A 16,436-nucleotide genomic window follows, 5' to 3' on the forward strand; every position below is an offset into this window, starting at 1 on the left:
CGACCTACAACCTCATACCCGAAGATAATTCAAGTTAGGTTTCCTTTTATTCCAAAGTTCATAAGGTGTAATCCTGTTTCTTTTGTTAGGAACTCTATTAAGCAAATAAAAAGCTATTAACATAGCTTCCCCCCAAAATCCTTCACTTAAACCCGAATAGGATAACATGGAATTAACCATTTCCTTGAGGACCCTATTCTTCCTTTCAGATATACCATTTTGTTGTAGAGTATAAGGAGCTGTGGTCTCATGGATAATACCAACGGATTGAAAATACGATTGGTCAATGTATTCACCTCCCCTATCCGTTCTAAGTCTTTTAATCAAAGCCTTTTATTGTAATTCTACTTCAGTTTTAAATATTTTAAATTTATCTAATGCTTCATCCTTAGTATGTAACAAATAAACATAGCAAAACCTAGAAGCATCATCAATAAAAGTCACAAAATATTTCTTGTTCCCTAAAGTAGGAGTAGCATGCAAATCACATAAATCACTATGTATTAATTCCAAAATTTCAGTATCACGATGTACATTTTGAAATGGTTTCTTAGTGATCTTTGTTAACATACACGTTTTACACTTTTCATTGTTCATGTCAAAGGCCGGTATCAATCCATCTTTAGACATATCTTGCATTCTTTTAAAGTGTACATGTCCTAGTCTAGTATGCCAAAGTGTAGAATTATTTATGCTAGAAGTAGGTATAAAATCAAAATTAACATTCAAGTGATTAATGTTAAGTCTAAACATTCTATTGCATAAATAACCAAAACCAACAAACATACCATGTTTTGACAAAACAAACTTATCAGATTTAATCACTTGTTTATAACCACAACAATTTAACACACTACTGGAAACCAAATTTTTCCTTATTTGTGGTACATGCAAAACATCAAACAAACAAACAGTTTTTTCAGAGCTAAAACACAAATCCACACTTCCACGTCCATGAATAGAGGCTGTTGACTCATTTCCCATATGAAGAATTGATCCATCCGTCACGGACTCGTAAGTCTTGAACCAAAATCTATCCTTGCATACGTGGGTGGTAGCTCCCGAGTCAACCCACCACGTGACATCATCATCCTGCACAAAATAAGCCTCAGATATATATGAAACATAATAATTCTTATTTGAATTATTAAATATATTCTGACCTTTTGAATTGTGGTTGTTTAAACCATTTTCCGAACCGCTTGTGCTAAATCCTTTGGCATTATTATTACCAAAAATAACCTTACAATCCCTTTTCATGTGTCCAGTTTTACCACACTTTTAACAAGTCAATTTAGACTTCTTATTCGGATTAGCCTTGTTATGACCTTGATGTTTACGTTTGCCCTTTTTGTCATTATTACCAGTGAACTTTTTTTGTTCTACCATATTGACAACAGACGTACCAGCAACTTCGTTGGTCTTTGGCTTGTCATTATCCTGCAACCTGAGGGATTCCTCAATACGCAGATGACTACCCAACTCAACAAGAGTTAACTCCTTCTTCTTATGTTTCAAAGAATGTTTAAATTCTTTCCAAGATGGAGGTAGTTTATCAATTATGCTTGAGACTTTAATAGACTCATCCATATTCATTTTATATTGTGTGAATTGACCAAGTATACGAATGAGCTCATTGTATTGTTCCAAGACCGGTCTAGAATCGGCCATCTTGTAATTATTAAAATTACTCACAAGGAACTTTTTACTATAAGCATCCTCATACATATACTTGGTTTCTAAACAGTCCCATAGTTCTTTAGCAGATTTAACATTTAGGTAAATATCAAAAAGAGAATCAGCCATACCATTGAGGATTAAACCTCTATCGATGTAGTCATCGTTCTCCCACTTGCACTTTTTCCGAATTTGTTCAACAGTGGCATCATCACCATGATCTTCAGGAATTGGTGTGCTGAGTACGTACACCACACTCATGCTGCTCAGAAAGAAGTGCATCTTCTTTTGCCATCTCCTAAAATCAATTCCCTCAAACTTATCAAGTTTGGAGAAATTCGCCGTCATGTGTTTCATCGTAGCCGCCATCGATTATAACAAATAATTACTTTCGATTGTTGGAGGTTTTATTAAAGCTTTCGTGTAGGGTAAAATAATCGATAGCCGAATAAATCACTGAATCGTGGTATCACTTTCCGAAAGTAATTATTCGACCCTTATTGCCTGGGTTACACGAATATCACTTTGGGATAAGACAGAGATTAGTTCTTGTTATTGGCAGTAAACAAGAACTCTTTTGCATAAGAGTGTTAAGGTGTTTTCGTGTATGTATTCTCATGAATCATAGTCCATATTTATAGGCACCCAAAAACAAGTATTATTCCACGATGGAGATGTTTCACTAACTCCACGATGGAGATGTTTCACTAACTCCACGATGGAGATGTTTCACCTACTCCACGATGAAGATGTTTCACCAACTTTTAACAGCAAAAGTGGGTGCATGAAAAATACTTCCGTAATCACTCAAACTTGTGATAATGGAAAACCACTTTCGGGTCCAGGTAATCTATCACTTAATGGGTGTACACTCCGTACCTCCTAACCCATTTACAAGTGTAGATTAAATCCCTCAATTACACTAAATTTCCAACAAAACATATCATTAAACTGTTTCGTTAAAATAAACTCGTGATTCTACGAGTCATTTCACTAGTTGTTTACTAAGCTTGATTGTAGCATCTAAAACGAGGCCATATTGTTTATTTTATCGCAAGTGTTTAAAACATAGTCTCTCTTTGTTAGCATAATTCTAAGCATTTATAATCTATAATATTCAATAAATCTCTATAATGATGTTTTCATAAATAAAGATTATCCAAGTTTTAAAAAAAAAAAACAAAAATAACGATAAGTTTTCTTAGTCGGAACGTGATTTCATGGGTCACTAAACTAAATGACTTTAGCATTTACATTCACTTAATGCCTAAAATATATCATTATTTCGTTTAAACAAACCCGTAATTCCACATATCATTTTCACTAGTTTAAAATATATGACTTGAATTACTTTATTTCATCATGATTTCTAAATATTGTTAATTGTAGGGCTAAATTTAATAGTATAGAAAATGAGAATAACTGTGAGCAAAATGTTAATAATGATAAAGGTTATGAAGATAAATGTAACGAGGATGCACATGCTAAAAAAAACTTGATAAAAGTGTTATTACAATGACAAATTTTGATTTGAAAAAATTACGCCATTGGTACTTGTAGTTTGTACACTTTTGCATGACAAAACCTAAACTTTTTTTTTGCATGGTTGGTACCTATATTTTGCTTATTTTACTTATTTAGTACCAACACCTTACGTGTGTAACACATGTGAGGGTAATTTTGTCATTTTACGTATAATAAGCAAAACCAAAGTATGAATCATACAAAAGTGTACGAACCACGGATACCAATAGCGTAATTTTTTATATCAATGATTATTATTATTATTATTATTATTATTATTATTATTATTATTATTATTATTATTCTTACTAGCCGAAGACCTGCGAATTCGCGGGTTTTTATGAGAGTTTATTCACGAGTACTGTTTTTAATAGATGTATTTAAGTAAAGCAGTAGTGTTAGTTGTCTTTCAAATAAAATTGAACATATCGTTTCAAAAATCAACAGATAGATATTAGGTTTTTAAGAATCATTATATCTTATATAATGTTCGTAAGGTTTGACATGTTATCCAACCGACCTACACCTCTACGTATTTTAAGTTGATATAAGTAAGATACCAATTAAGAATAGAGATATCATCTGTAACTCAATGACATGATTTGACCAGTATTTAAATAAAGAACATAAACATAATAAACATAACAAATCTAAAAGTACAAATTATTCCACAAAAATATTAACCATATGGAGGAACAGAAGTTAGTTGCAAATACATAAATATGTTTGAATTATTCTCTTTATAAGTCTATAGTTCAAATCAAAAAGAATATAAAACTAGAGTAATATTTACCATTGCGGAATAGTTTCACCAGCTGAATAATAATATATGTGAAGTTTATAACTTAGAACTACCGAGATTCCCAACCACCTTCTCATTGATGACCGGAGCCAAAAAACGCAAAAACAAAATAAGCGGCACCCGTTATGGCAATGTAAATATGAAGTCTCAACGGTGAATCAGTGATCTCCGAATTGATTTCCTACATCCAGTAGTGACCAACTTAAACCCATAATCAATCAATAAATAAGTGATTTTAAGTTCATAAAGAAATAATGATTTAAAAAGAAACCACAATTTTATCCGTGAGATAAAGTTGCTAATGACCCGACCACCATCCACAACTTTAAACAAAGCTTAACACATTTGACCCGTTAGCTTTAGAGTCAGTATTTCTGGTACACAAAAATTTACACATACGGATCAAATTTTAGGTTACTTTTTAAGCTTAACACATTTGACCCGTTAGCTTTAGAGTCAGTATTTCTGGATTTTATTGTGATACCTTCATCTCAAATCTCCTTACGCTGAAATATTATCCGGGATAAAGGATTTGTAAGTGATTTCTTTTAGTCCAGTTAGTCTACGCACATTTGACCTGTTAATTTAAAAATGAATGAATACACCCGATTTAGCACACAAAAATTTACACATACGGATCTATTACATAAACCACGTTTGGTAGCTCTAATACTTATCTCAACCGTGTGACCCACTTCTTTGAGAACATGAAAAGCTAAAGTCAGATTGAAAAAAAATGCAATAGCATCCTAAATAAGGCATTCCAATTAGTATACTCATCTATAAATACTCACGAAGAAAATGAATGGCAGCCTGTTTCTTTCAAAGCTAAGCCAATTTGTCGTGTGAGCCGTGAGACAAACGAATATATATATATATATATATATATATATATATATATATATATATATATATATATATATATATATATATTAACTAACAGCTACCTATAACTAAAGTGACAATAGTCTTATTATACCACTACAAGAAGAAGTTAGATTAAAAGAAATCACTTGCCAATCCTTCATCCCGGATAACATTTCAGCGTAAGGAGATTTGAGATGAAGGTATCACAATAAAATCCATTACATGTGTTTATCTAGATTTTGTTATGCCATTTTTATGAGGATCATTGCAAAGAGATAAGGTGCTTTAGTCTGTGAACATATCACAGAAGGTACATGTTATGATTTAGAGTTGTTTCTGTTGCCCATTATACGTAAATCTCTAAACCAATACAGCAATGACACTCGATGTTAGTATGCTCAATTTCAACAATAAGTTATAAAGAATACATACAATTTATTGATTGATTAAATATAAACATACCTCAAAGTGCATGAGTAGCATGAGCATGATCCATGGCTCACCAGTTAAATTCAGAACAAGCCTAATCATGCCACTTCCAATTAAATTCACAATATGATTAGACCATAAATTTTACCAAATGACCTATAACTCTCTTGGTTGTAAACCTGAATTTTCAACATGAACTAACAAATAGGACAACTTAAACACAAAATAGATAGAAAGCAAGAAATAACAATTGTCAATACAAAGTAAACAAACTAATCGAGTGTATGAAGTAAATCTCACCATCTTTAATGGTGAAAATACGTTGTTTGACATGATGATGACGGTTATGATACTCACTGTATCATCATCTTCAACCCGATTATTAAAGTGGTACTCATGATTTGAGTATGTTTTACCCATTATTAACATCATATGCAAATGTGGGTGTAGCTCTTATGATGTTCTTGTTTATCTCACTTAGTGCCCTTCTATTTATACCAAATGGGACACATGATCTCACATTCACAACCTTCAATCTTCCTCCTCCTAAAATACATCAAATCTTCAAATTTAATTAGGGTTTATATAATCTTTTTTTGTTAAATCACACATTACAACAAACACATCATAAAGATAACAAAAACTAAAATACAGAATTTACAATAAGTCATTGTATAATGTTCACCTTGTGTTTTCGTAGAGTGGATTACATCTTAAAAGTTATTTTTCCTTCAAGCCATTACAGTATCCACATTCAATCACAAGCCCCCAAAGAATCCAGGAAAGTAACCCATTAATCTTACACATTAAACATGCAAAAGTAACAAAAAACCATTACACCACAAATTATTTTAATAAGAAACATGTGTTCACCCGCAGATGAAGTCACTTTGCGGACGCAATGGCATGATTTTTGAAGTTGCAGTGGCTTTGGTAGTATTGTTTTTGTGAGCTGGAGTACCAAAGTGATCGAGAAAATCCTTTCACTTATCTGACCTTTCCTCCTCTTCCTCTTGAAACCATAAATATATATATTTTTGTGAGCTGGCCTAGACACATGACTCTACCTTTAAGTATGAGATGGCAATATATATATATATTTACAATTAATTCAAAGCTTGGTTCGACATCAAAAAGCTGTAATATTTTGTTGGCTTCTTCACAAAGTAAAAAAAAAATGGTTGATGTGTGACCCAAACCAACCAAGTCAGTCAACACAAAGCTAACAGTTCATCTACGCAAATTTGGGGAGACAGTTAAAGAGATTTTTGAACAAAGGCCCAGAACACGGTTAATCTCAAATGGATAGATGGTAACTACAACATCATAAAAGATTATCGTTAACAATGTTACTATATAAAACCATACTGCTAACCATACTATCTATCTTACAATTTGCAAATAAAAGTGAAATCGAGTGAAATGAGATGTTTGAAATAACAACTAACAATTATACTAACATAATGACCTAAAACCCTACCCAAGATAGCAATCTCAGATGATATAATGATTTATTTTTGAAACACAAATTGTTGTGTTGATCGTACCAACATGGTGTAATAGCCTCCTTACCAAATATCAAAGTTGGACAAAACACAAACGAAAAATAAATACCAAGAAACATTACAATGCACCTGAATGTAATCGTAAGAGGATAAAAACTACAAAAAAACACCACCTAATGTTGGCTGAGAGGGTTTTGCTTGACCAAACAACCACAGTAGATCCACTAAAGAAACAGTCAATAGATAGGTTCTACTTCAGTTTCATGTCCATTAACAGTAAATATGTTAAAATTTATGGTAATTTAGCACACTTTATCGTTTTGTGGCAACATAAATAGTAAAGAACATGCTCGAAGGAGCAGTATCTTTTCATACTTGGGTGTCAAAATGCAAACATGATTTTGATCATGAGAGAGTGTGTATGCATTAAGTGATGGGTTCTATCTGACGTAGAACCGAAGCTACTCTCCTACGATATGTTCTTATTCTTTAACCTTCTAAAGCATGAAAAAAAACTTTATGTTATTAGAGAGAAGATAAGGAACAACATCATCCTACTGAGAAAACTAACTCACATGTAATCAACGTAAATAGTAACTGGCAACAATACACTAATATACATGAAGACCGTTGACAATGCCCCATTAATGATTTCAGTTTCAATTAGTGGGTTATTTGACTTTCATATTGACACCAATTCATACACTACATAGAGTTTTTGAAGTGCTTCACGACACCTCTCAGCCCCTACAACTGATAAAAAGAATATAATTTTATCTCCTAATTCACAACATAAACAATTAGGACTCATTCAACCAACAAAAAACATAACTTCATACCGTTTGTTCACGATTCTGCATTCATTATCATTTATGCTCAGAATCCCCTACAGCAACCTACAACTGACATGGATGTTTTATGTTAAAAAAAACAAAATGTATCAATCTTATTTGATACAAATAAGAAATAAGTAACAAAATATTTCGAAACTTACTTGTTACATACCAATATACCATAGATGCCGCCGGAAGATTCAATCGATTATTGATTATTCCGAAAACAGGAAAACCCTTAATATGATGTCGAAGATGGGTTCTTTACTTCAATCGATTATTCACAATCCACGACGTTTGATTTGTTCGATCAATTAGAATATATCATATAAGTAATGGACACTTTGTGTCCATTATGAAAATATTAAATAAACAAAAATAGTCTTCATTCCAACCATAAGGGAACATGGATTATTTAGTTCACACATAATTATGGTATACTTTTATAACATAATCAACCAATTACACATTTACCCAAGTAGATCCGAAACAACCCCAACATTACAATTCAATAAATTAGCAGTATATTTCCATAAAACGGTATATGAAAGTTTGATGCTTTTGTCGGAGTACCATTTTACGGTTCTGTAACAAAATTATAAATTTAGTCAAAGTGCATAGTCTAAATTCAAAACCAACCCATACACTAACATAGAACATTTCAAAGAATTTAAGAGGACAGTTTAATACCTGATTAGAGAAACGAAATTTCAAGAAGATTATAGTCCTTGAATAGGAGCGTGTTCCAAACCTATATAAACAAAACGAAACGAAGCTTCAAACTCCGACCATAAACAAAAGTCGGCAAGCTATTCGATTCAATCTCATCTGGTATTCGTACATTAAACACAACGAATTTGTAGCGCAACCCCTGATTTCAAAACCCTATGCATAAACAATGGGTATCATAAACTTTGTTAAAACGGAATTAAAGGAACATTACATAATGGAGGTGATTGCATTATGCTTGTACACTTTATGTAATTGATAAAATTGTGGTTGGGAAGTAATTATGTAATATATCCAATATCCAATTCACTTTTATGTATACCCAAATTTCCATCAGAAGTTATCGTAAATAGGTAATTTGTAGCACAAAACCTAATTTCAAACTCTAAATTTAAAACATTACATTAGAGATCGGTGTCAATAGTAAAATGAATAAGACATTTAATACAACCGTTGACTAAAAGTTAGTAATTCAAAATCAAAACACAAATTAAGAATATCTAACCCGGGAATTTCAATTCACTGTACTATGAATCGTAGAGATCGAATTTGATGTTCGTAGTGTAAGACCTAAATTATCGATCTTCCGATTGTATATGTTACGAAATACGGTCGAATCTGCAGGATTGCTGCAATTTTCTCGACATGAATTTTGAGAGCGTACTATTTGATTTTTTTTTTTATCCCTAATACAGATCGATGGATTGTGATTGTAATACTGATCGATGGATTATGAATGTAATACGAATCGATGGAATTTTGTGAATGAATATGGATCGATGGATGAGAGAATTTGGTTATGATGAAGAATGGAGCGTGAAATTGAAAATGGAGTGAATATAATGAAAAAAATATATACAACAGTTTACACATTCATGTTCTATCTTGACATAATATTTTACTGGCCAATGTCATATCCTTCAATAAGCATATCAAAGTACAGTCCCAAACTTCTTGAAGCAGCTAAACTTCATGCTTATATACATAGTTCTTTATTCTCGCAGCCGCACATACAATTTTTCAAAGAACTATTAAGAAATATAATTTCAACATAACTCACTTGCAGTACTGAACACATACCTTGGGATGTAATGAATAATGTGTTCCAATCTTTAGATATTAAGCATTCCACATTGAATTCAGTATCTAATACTATATCAGATGGGAATTGGGTATCTTAATATGAAAGATTTCAAGTGAACTTTAAACTCATCCCTTTAGCCGCCTTGTGCACAAGATCTCTAGCTAACCCTTTGGTTAAATGATCGGCTAAATTTAAATCAGTTTTCACAAACTCCCCAGATATCACACCATTCATAATGAGCTCACGAATTATACTATGTCTAACACCTAAATGTCTAGACTTTCCATTGTACACCTGACTATAAGCTTTAGCCAAGGTAGCAGCACTATCACATCTTATAGATATGGTGGATATCGGTTTAGGCCATAATGGAATTTCATAAATCAAATCCCTAAGCCACTCAGCTTCCTTACCAGCTGCAGCTAACGCTACAAATTCAGACTCCATCGTTGAATTCGTAATACACGTTTGTTTCTTGGATGCCCAAGAAATGGCACCTCCTCCAAGAAGAAAAACCCAACCACTTGTAGAGGAGTGATCCTCCATATTAGTGATCCAGCTAGCATCCGAATAACCTTCTATCACCGAAGGAAATCCACTGTAAAACAAACCATAATCCATAGTTCCTTTCAAATACTTAAATACTCGATTTAAAGCTTGCCAATGAACTGAGCTAGGATTACTAGTATATCTACTAAGCTTTCCTACAACAAATGCTATATCAGGCCTAGTACTTATCATGGCATACATAAGAGATCCTATAGCTCTTGAGTATTCAAGCTGAGACACTGGATGTCCTTTATTAGGCAATAGCTTAATAGTAGGATCCATAGGAGTACTAACAGGTGAACTGTGACGATCGCTCCAAATCCATATGGATGAACACGTCATTCATTGATTTCATTGCGAGGTATTTGACCTCTATATGATACGTTTTGTAAACATTGCATTCTTTTGAAAAGGCACACCATAAATGAATATTTAAATCAAAGGTTTTCGACATCTGATGATTTCTACATATAGACAATCACCATAAATAATATTTTACAACATCATTTCTGTTGACAATGCAGTCAAAATAAGATACATGGTGATGATTTGGTAAATGCAACGTCTCCTTGAAAAATATGTCATGTAAGACTCCATGCACATAGCTTGTTTAACATCTAAGCAAACAGCGGAAGACTTCTAGGAAACCTGAGAATAAACATGCTAACAAGTGTCAACACAAAGGTTGGTGAGTTCATAGTTTTAATGTTGCTCATAATCTATATATAAAGGTGGATCACAAGATTTCAGTTGTTCAATCCAGAAACGTTTATCAATAGATTCTACATAACAGAGCACCCTGGTAACTAAGCTTTAACGTTATAATGATAAATACCCCATTCGTTTTAATACACGCAAACCAACGTGTCCTAAACTCAAATAACACACGTCCGTTAAAAGGCTAGCGCTCTAGCTCGGACGGGGATGTCAAGCCCTATGGATCCATATACTGTTATTCGCGCCCACCAGTCCATATCCTATGTACTGGCAGCTACTAGTTACCAAAGCTAAGGGATTTTCGGTTCAAACTCAGTGTAGAATTAAGTATGTACTTGTATCCATTGCGTTTAAAATAAATTGCATGTATTCTCAGCCCAAAAATATATATTGCAAAAGCAATTAAAAAGGGAGCAATGAAACTCACGCATATAAATATTGTAAATCAGTTAATAAAGCATTTGCATGTATTCTCAGCCCAAAAATGTAGAGAGTAAAAGGGATCATATGAAACTCACGCATATAAATATTGTATATCGGTTAATAAAGCATTTGCATGTATTCTCAGCCCAAAAATGTAGAGAGTAAAAGGGATCTTATGAAACTCACTGTTTAATATTGATATACAATATTGTAGAAAAGCACGTAGACGCATCGAAGATGATAAACACGAGGTTTGATTCACAAAAATACCCTCGAACATTACCCACAATTTCTTTGGCAATAACCCATATTTTCCTTAGCTCTAGCTCGCTTGGAAACACGTTTTGAAAATTACTTGGACAGCACTCCGTCGTAATATTTTATGTACATTATTATTTTTGTATCGCAAAAATAATAACACTAATAATAAAAATAATAAGATTAATAATAATAATAATAATAATAATAATAATAATAATAATAATAATAATAAATAATATTACGGAGTATATCTATATTTGTGTATGTGTGTGATTATCTCGAGCCAAAAACTGCAATTTATAGCAATCATACCTGAAAAAGTACCCCATGCGATCGCATGGGATTTGTGCTTCAAGGCCATGCGATCGCATGGAATCCTGGGACAGCTCACAAATTTTTAACTTCTTGTTTGTCGACATAATTTTATATTATATATAATATATTTAATTTATATAATTAATTATATATTATATTAAATTCACATGCATAGTTGACTTGTAATTTTTGTTCTGATAAGTCGTATGTCATCACTCGACTTATGTCCCGGTTCCGGTTTTTCGAACGCCCTTTCGTACGCTGAGAAAACTAGTACTTTTCGTTTCGTGACTCGTACCTTTGTCAAAATATAAACTTAAATTATCCCTAAATTATATCACTCAAAGTGTATCTTAAACTTTCGAGTGTTTTGGTCATTTACTTTTATAAATTATCGTCTCGTTATTTGTTAAAATACATTTTAAAATAGTGTTTACTGTAGCAAAGTTACTAGGGATGGCAATGGGCGAGAAAAAACCCATGACCCGCGGGTACCCGATCCGCGATGGGCGGGTAAATTCATTAAATCTTACCCGCGGGCACGGGTACGGGTAAAAATTTATACCCGCCAAAGGGTCGCGGACGGGTCGCGGGTATATACTACCCGTCACGGGTAAAACCCGACCCGTGAATACATGAGACTTTTCTTAATTTACCCGCGAGTTTATACTTACAATTATTAATTTTGAAAGTTAATTTACTTATAGTTGAATAATGATTAATAATTTAATATTATATACAAGTGAAAAACTTAATTTTCACTCCATTTTAGATATAACTTGTACATATAATTTTTAAAAATAATAAAATTATTTGGGTTTTCTAATAAAAAGTTATATATATTATTACCCGCGGGTTACCCGCGGGTCACGGGTACCCGCCAGTCACGGGCATGGGCAAAACATTTTTACCCGCGGGCGGGTAACGGGTCACGACGTGCAAAAAAGAAACCCGACGGGCGGGTCGCGGGTATATAGAACCCGTGCCCGTTGCCCGTGGGCGCCATCCCTAAAAGTTACTGTAGCAAAGTCAATTTTTACTGTAGCAATTCACTGTAGCAAAGTCAATTTCACTGTAGCAAATAGTGATTTTCGCAAACACTGTAGCATTTTGGGTACTGTAGCAATTTGAAAATACTGTAGCAAATTAGTGTTTTACTGGTTCATCTTAAACGCTTTAGTTAACTTATCTGAATATCAATTGAATCAATAAACGAATGTTACTATCGTTTACTAAATAACTTTAAATCATATATATTCAATTAGATATATAAACCAATAAGTTTAATGTACGGTATCATGCAATTAAAACATTGTTACCTTTTCAAGTTATAGTATATATATGTATCTATTTACATATAATTGTTCGCGAATCGTCGAAAACAATCGAAGGGTTTTTAAATATATAAAAGTAGTTCAAAAATTTTGAGATTCAGTTTTACAGACTTTGCTTATCGTGTCGGAAATGTTAATCATACAAAGATTAAGTTTAAATTTGGTCAGAAATTTCCGGGTCATCACATGAACAATTTTCAAAATGAAACTTATTCAAGATCTTCTCAATATAATGAGATTGAGAAACTGAAATTTCATTGTTTCCTCGCTTGATTCTAATACCAAGAATCACCTCAGCCTCCCCCATGTCTTTCATTTCAAAACTAGATGATAAAAACTTTTTGGTTGTATCAACTTGGTGTTGATCAGTACCAAAAATCAACATGTCATCTACATATAAACAAATTATAACTCCTTTACCGGAATTATCAAATTTGCTATATACACACTTGTCAGCTTGGTTTATTGCAAAACCATTAGACAAAATCACATCATCAAACTTTTGATGCCACTGTTTAGGTGCTTGTTTCAAACCATACAATGACTTCTTCAGTTTGCACACTTTATTTTCATTTCCAGGCATCACAAACCCTTCAGCTTGTTTCATGTAAATCTCCTCATCCAAATCACCATTTAAGAATGCAGTTTTCACATCCATTTGATGAATTACAAGATTATGTATAGCTGTAAGAGCTAACAACAATCTAATAGTGGAAATTCTAGCAACAGGAGCATATGTATAAAAAAAGTCAATACCTTCCTTTTGCCTAAATCCTTGGATTACCAATCTAGCTTTATACTTATCTATAGTACCATCTACTTTCATTTTCCTTTTGAGGATCCATTTACAACCTAAAGATTTACAGCCAGGAGGTAAATCAACCAAAACCCAGGTATCATTATGCAAGATTGAATCAATCTCATCCTGAATCGCTTCTTTCCAGAAATTTGCATCCCTAGATGCCATGGCTTCAATAAAAGTCCTTGGATCTCCTTCAGCAATAAAACAATATTGATGTTGAGACATAGTCCCATCCCTTTTTCCTTCAACTAAATATAGATGAAAATCAGATCCAAAAGACTTAGCTTTCTTAGGTCTAGAACTCCTTCTAGGTACTGATGATTCAGGAACATCACTCGCTTGATTTGAATCATTGGTGAGGGATTTCTGAATCATATCCCTAGGTCTAGGTATAGACGTAAATCTATTTTCATCAAATATTGCATTTCTAGACTCTATTACAGTGTTAATTGATACAAAGTCATTAGATTCTATAACATAAAATCTACATGCCTTGGAATGCTCAGCATACCCAATGAAGATACAATCTATACCTTTTTCACCCAAGTTTTTCCTTCTGGGTTCAGTGAGTCTCACAAAACCCTCGACAACCCCAAACTTTGAGATAACTCAAATTTGGTACCTTCTTATGCCATATTTCATAAGGGGTATTTTTACTCTTTTTATTTGGAGTTCTATTCAATAAATAACAGGTTGTCAACATAGCTTCACCCCAAAATCCTTTACTTAAACCAGAATAGGATAACAAGGATTTAACCATTTCCTTCAACGTCCTATTCTTCCTCTCAGCCACACCATTTTGCTGTGGTGTGTAAGGAGCCGTGGTTTGATGTATTATACCAGTAGATTGAAAATAAACTGGATCATAATACTCACCACCTCTATCAGTACGTAAAACTTTTATTAATTCATTTTATGCAACTCTACTTCTTGTTTATAAATTTTAAATTTATCGAGAGCTTCATCTTTTGTATGCACTAAATACACATAACAATATCTAGATGCATCATCAATAAAAGTTATTACATACTTTTTGTTCCCAAGTGAACGTGTTGCATGAAAATCACATAAATCACTATGAATAAGTTGTAAAACTTTACTTTCTCTATTAACTTCCTTAAAAGGTTGTCTAGTTATCTTAGTAAGCGTACAAGTTTTACACTTTTCATTATTTGTGTCAAATGCGGGAATTAAACTCATTTTGGACATATCTTTTAATCTTTTATGATGTATATGTCCTAACCTAGCATGCCATAATTCTGATTTGTTTAAACTATTATTTACACTAGATGTAAGCATACAAACATAATTAACATCAAAAGGATAAACAAGATTTAACCTAATCATACCATTACAAACATAACCAAATCCAACAAAAGTACCATGTCTTGACAAGATATACTTGTCACTTTCTAACACTTGTTTGTAACCAAACTTATTCAACACAATTTCAGACAAGAGATTCTTTCGAATCCCGGGAACATACAAAATATTATCCAAACATAAAATATTTCCAGAAGTGAAATTAAGTAAAACACATCATATTCCTTTGATTGGTTCAGTTGCAACGTTACCCATCTTCACACAAGATCCATCTTCAATTGGTTGACATTCTTCAAACCAAAGAAGATCCTTGCAAACATGACACATTGCGCCCGAATCAACCCACCAAGCAACATCATCATCCTGAACATAAAATGCATCAGAAATCACAGAAATATAATTCTGAATATTATTAAATTTACATAACATATTCTGACCTTGTTGCTTTTTCGGATCCTTAGACCCACTTGGACCAGTGCTATCCTTTTTTCCTTTTCCAACACGGCATTCCTTCTTCATATGACCAGGTTTGCCACACTTCCAACATTCAAGTTTAGCCTTTTTAAAATGACCAGACTTGTCATCACCGCCTTTTTTTTTGCGTTTGTTATTGTTAACCTTGTTGAACTTCTTAGAAGATTCACCTTCCAACATGTTAACAGAAGAATTCCCAACTTGATTCTTACCTTTTGGATTGTTGTCAAGTTCTTGAGTATTCAAAGCCTCTTCAATCCGAAAATGACTTCCAAGTTGAATTAAAGTTAATTCTTCCTTGCTGTATTTCAGAGTGTGTTTAAACTCTTTCCATGATGGAGGCAGTTTGTCAATAATCATTGCAACCGATATTGTGATGCCCCGTACAAAACCATCGTGTACGAATCATCAACAACAGGATCATTACAAGGTTAAGTACTATATGCTGTAATTAAAGAAGTTGCATTCACGATAAAAAGGTGATGTCATAACCGACATCAAATGTTTTACATTTCAAAAGCATGCTTCACTAAGTAGAAGAAAATAATAAGTGTATGTGACCACAATGGTTGTTACAAGTCATAGTTCAAAAGTACGAATGTTTGAATGCAAAATAAAGTAGTTCATGCGTGGACAACTCTAAGCAGCGGGTGTCTACAGCACAACAAGTAAGACAGCGGAAGCAACCTCAAGCACCTGAGAAATACATGCTTAAAAATGTCAACACAAAGGTTGGTGAGCTATAGTTTAAGTATAACAGTATGTAAGGTAGGCCACGAGATTTCAGT

At 33.1% G+C, this 16,436-nt stretch overlaps 2 long non-coding RNA genes across 7 annotated transcripts; both read right to left on the reverse strand.

Moving 5' to 3' along the window:
- Positions 1-3,899: 3,899 nt before the first annotated feature.
- LOC139872261 (uncharacterized) lies at positions 3,900-7,945 on the reverse strand. 6 transcript variants are annotated; one of them, XR_011766980.1, is made up of 5 exons: positions 7,810-7,945; positions 7,644-7,706; positions 5,985-7,557; positions 5,333-5,845; positions 3,900-4,184 (listed from the first exon to the last, which is right to left on the reverse strand). It is a non-coding gene; the product is annotated as an uncharacterized lncRNA (long non-coding RNA). The 6 variants fall into 6 exon arrangements; XR_011766977.1 differs by having other exon boundaries at positions 7,799-7,939; XR_011766981.1 differs by having other exon boundaries at positions 5,333-5,393; positions 5,600-5,845; positions 5,985-7,706; positions 7,799-7,939.
- Positions 7,946-8,327: 382 nt separating this feature from the next.
- Positions 8,328-9,160, reverse strand: LOC139872262 (uncharacterized). Its single transcript, XR_011766982.1, has 3 exons — positions 8,872-9,160; positions 8,479-8,522; positions 8,328-8,388 (listed from the first exon to the last, which is right to left on the reverse strand). It is a non-coding gene; the product is annotated as an uncharacterized lncRNA (long non-coding RNA).
- Between the last annotated feature and the right edge of the window lie 7,276 nt (positions 9,161-16,436).

The sequence above is a fragment of the Rutidosis leptorrhynchoides genome, chromosome 10, assembly GCF_046630445.1.
Source record: "Rutidosis leptorrhynchoides isolate AG116_Rl617_1_P2 chromosome 10, CSIRO_AGI_Rlap_v1, whole genome shotgun sequence".
In the NCBI taxonomy this organism is placed as follows: Eukaryota; Viridiplantae; Streptophyta; class Magnoliopsida; order Asterales; family Asteraceae; genus Rutidosis; species Rutidosis leptorrhynchoides.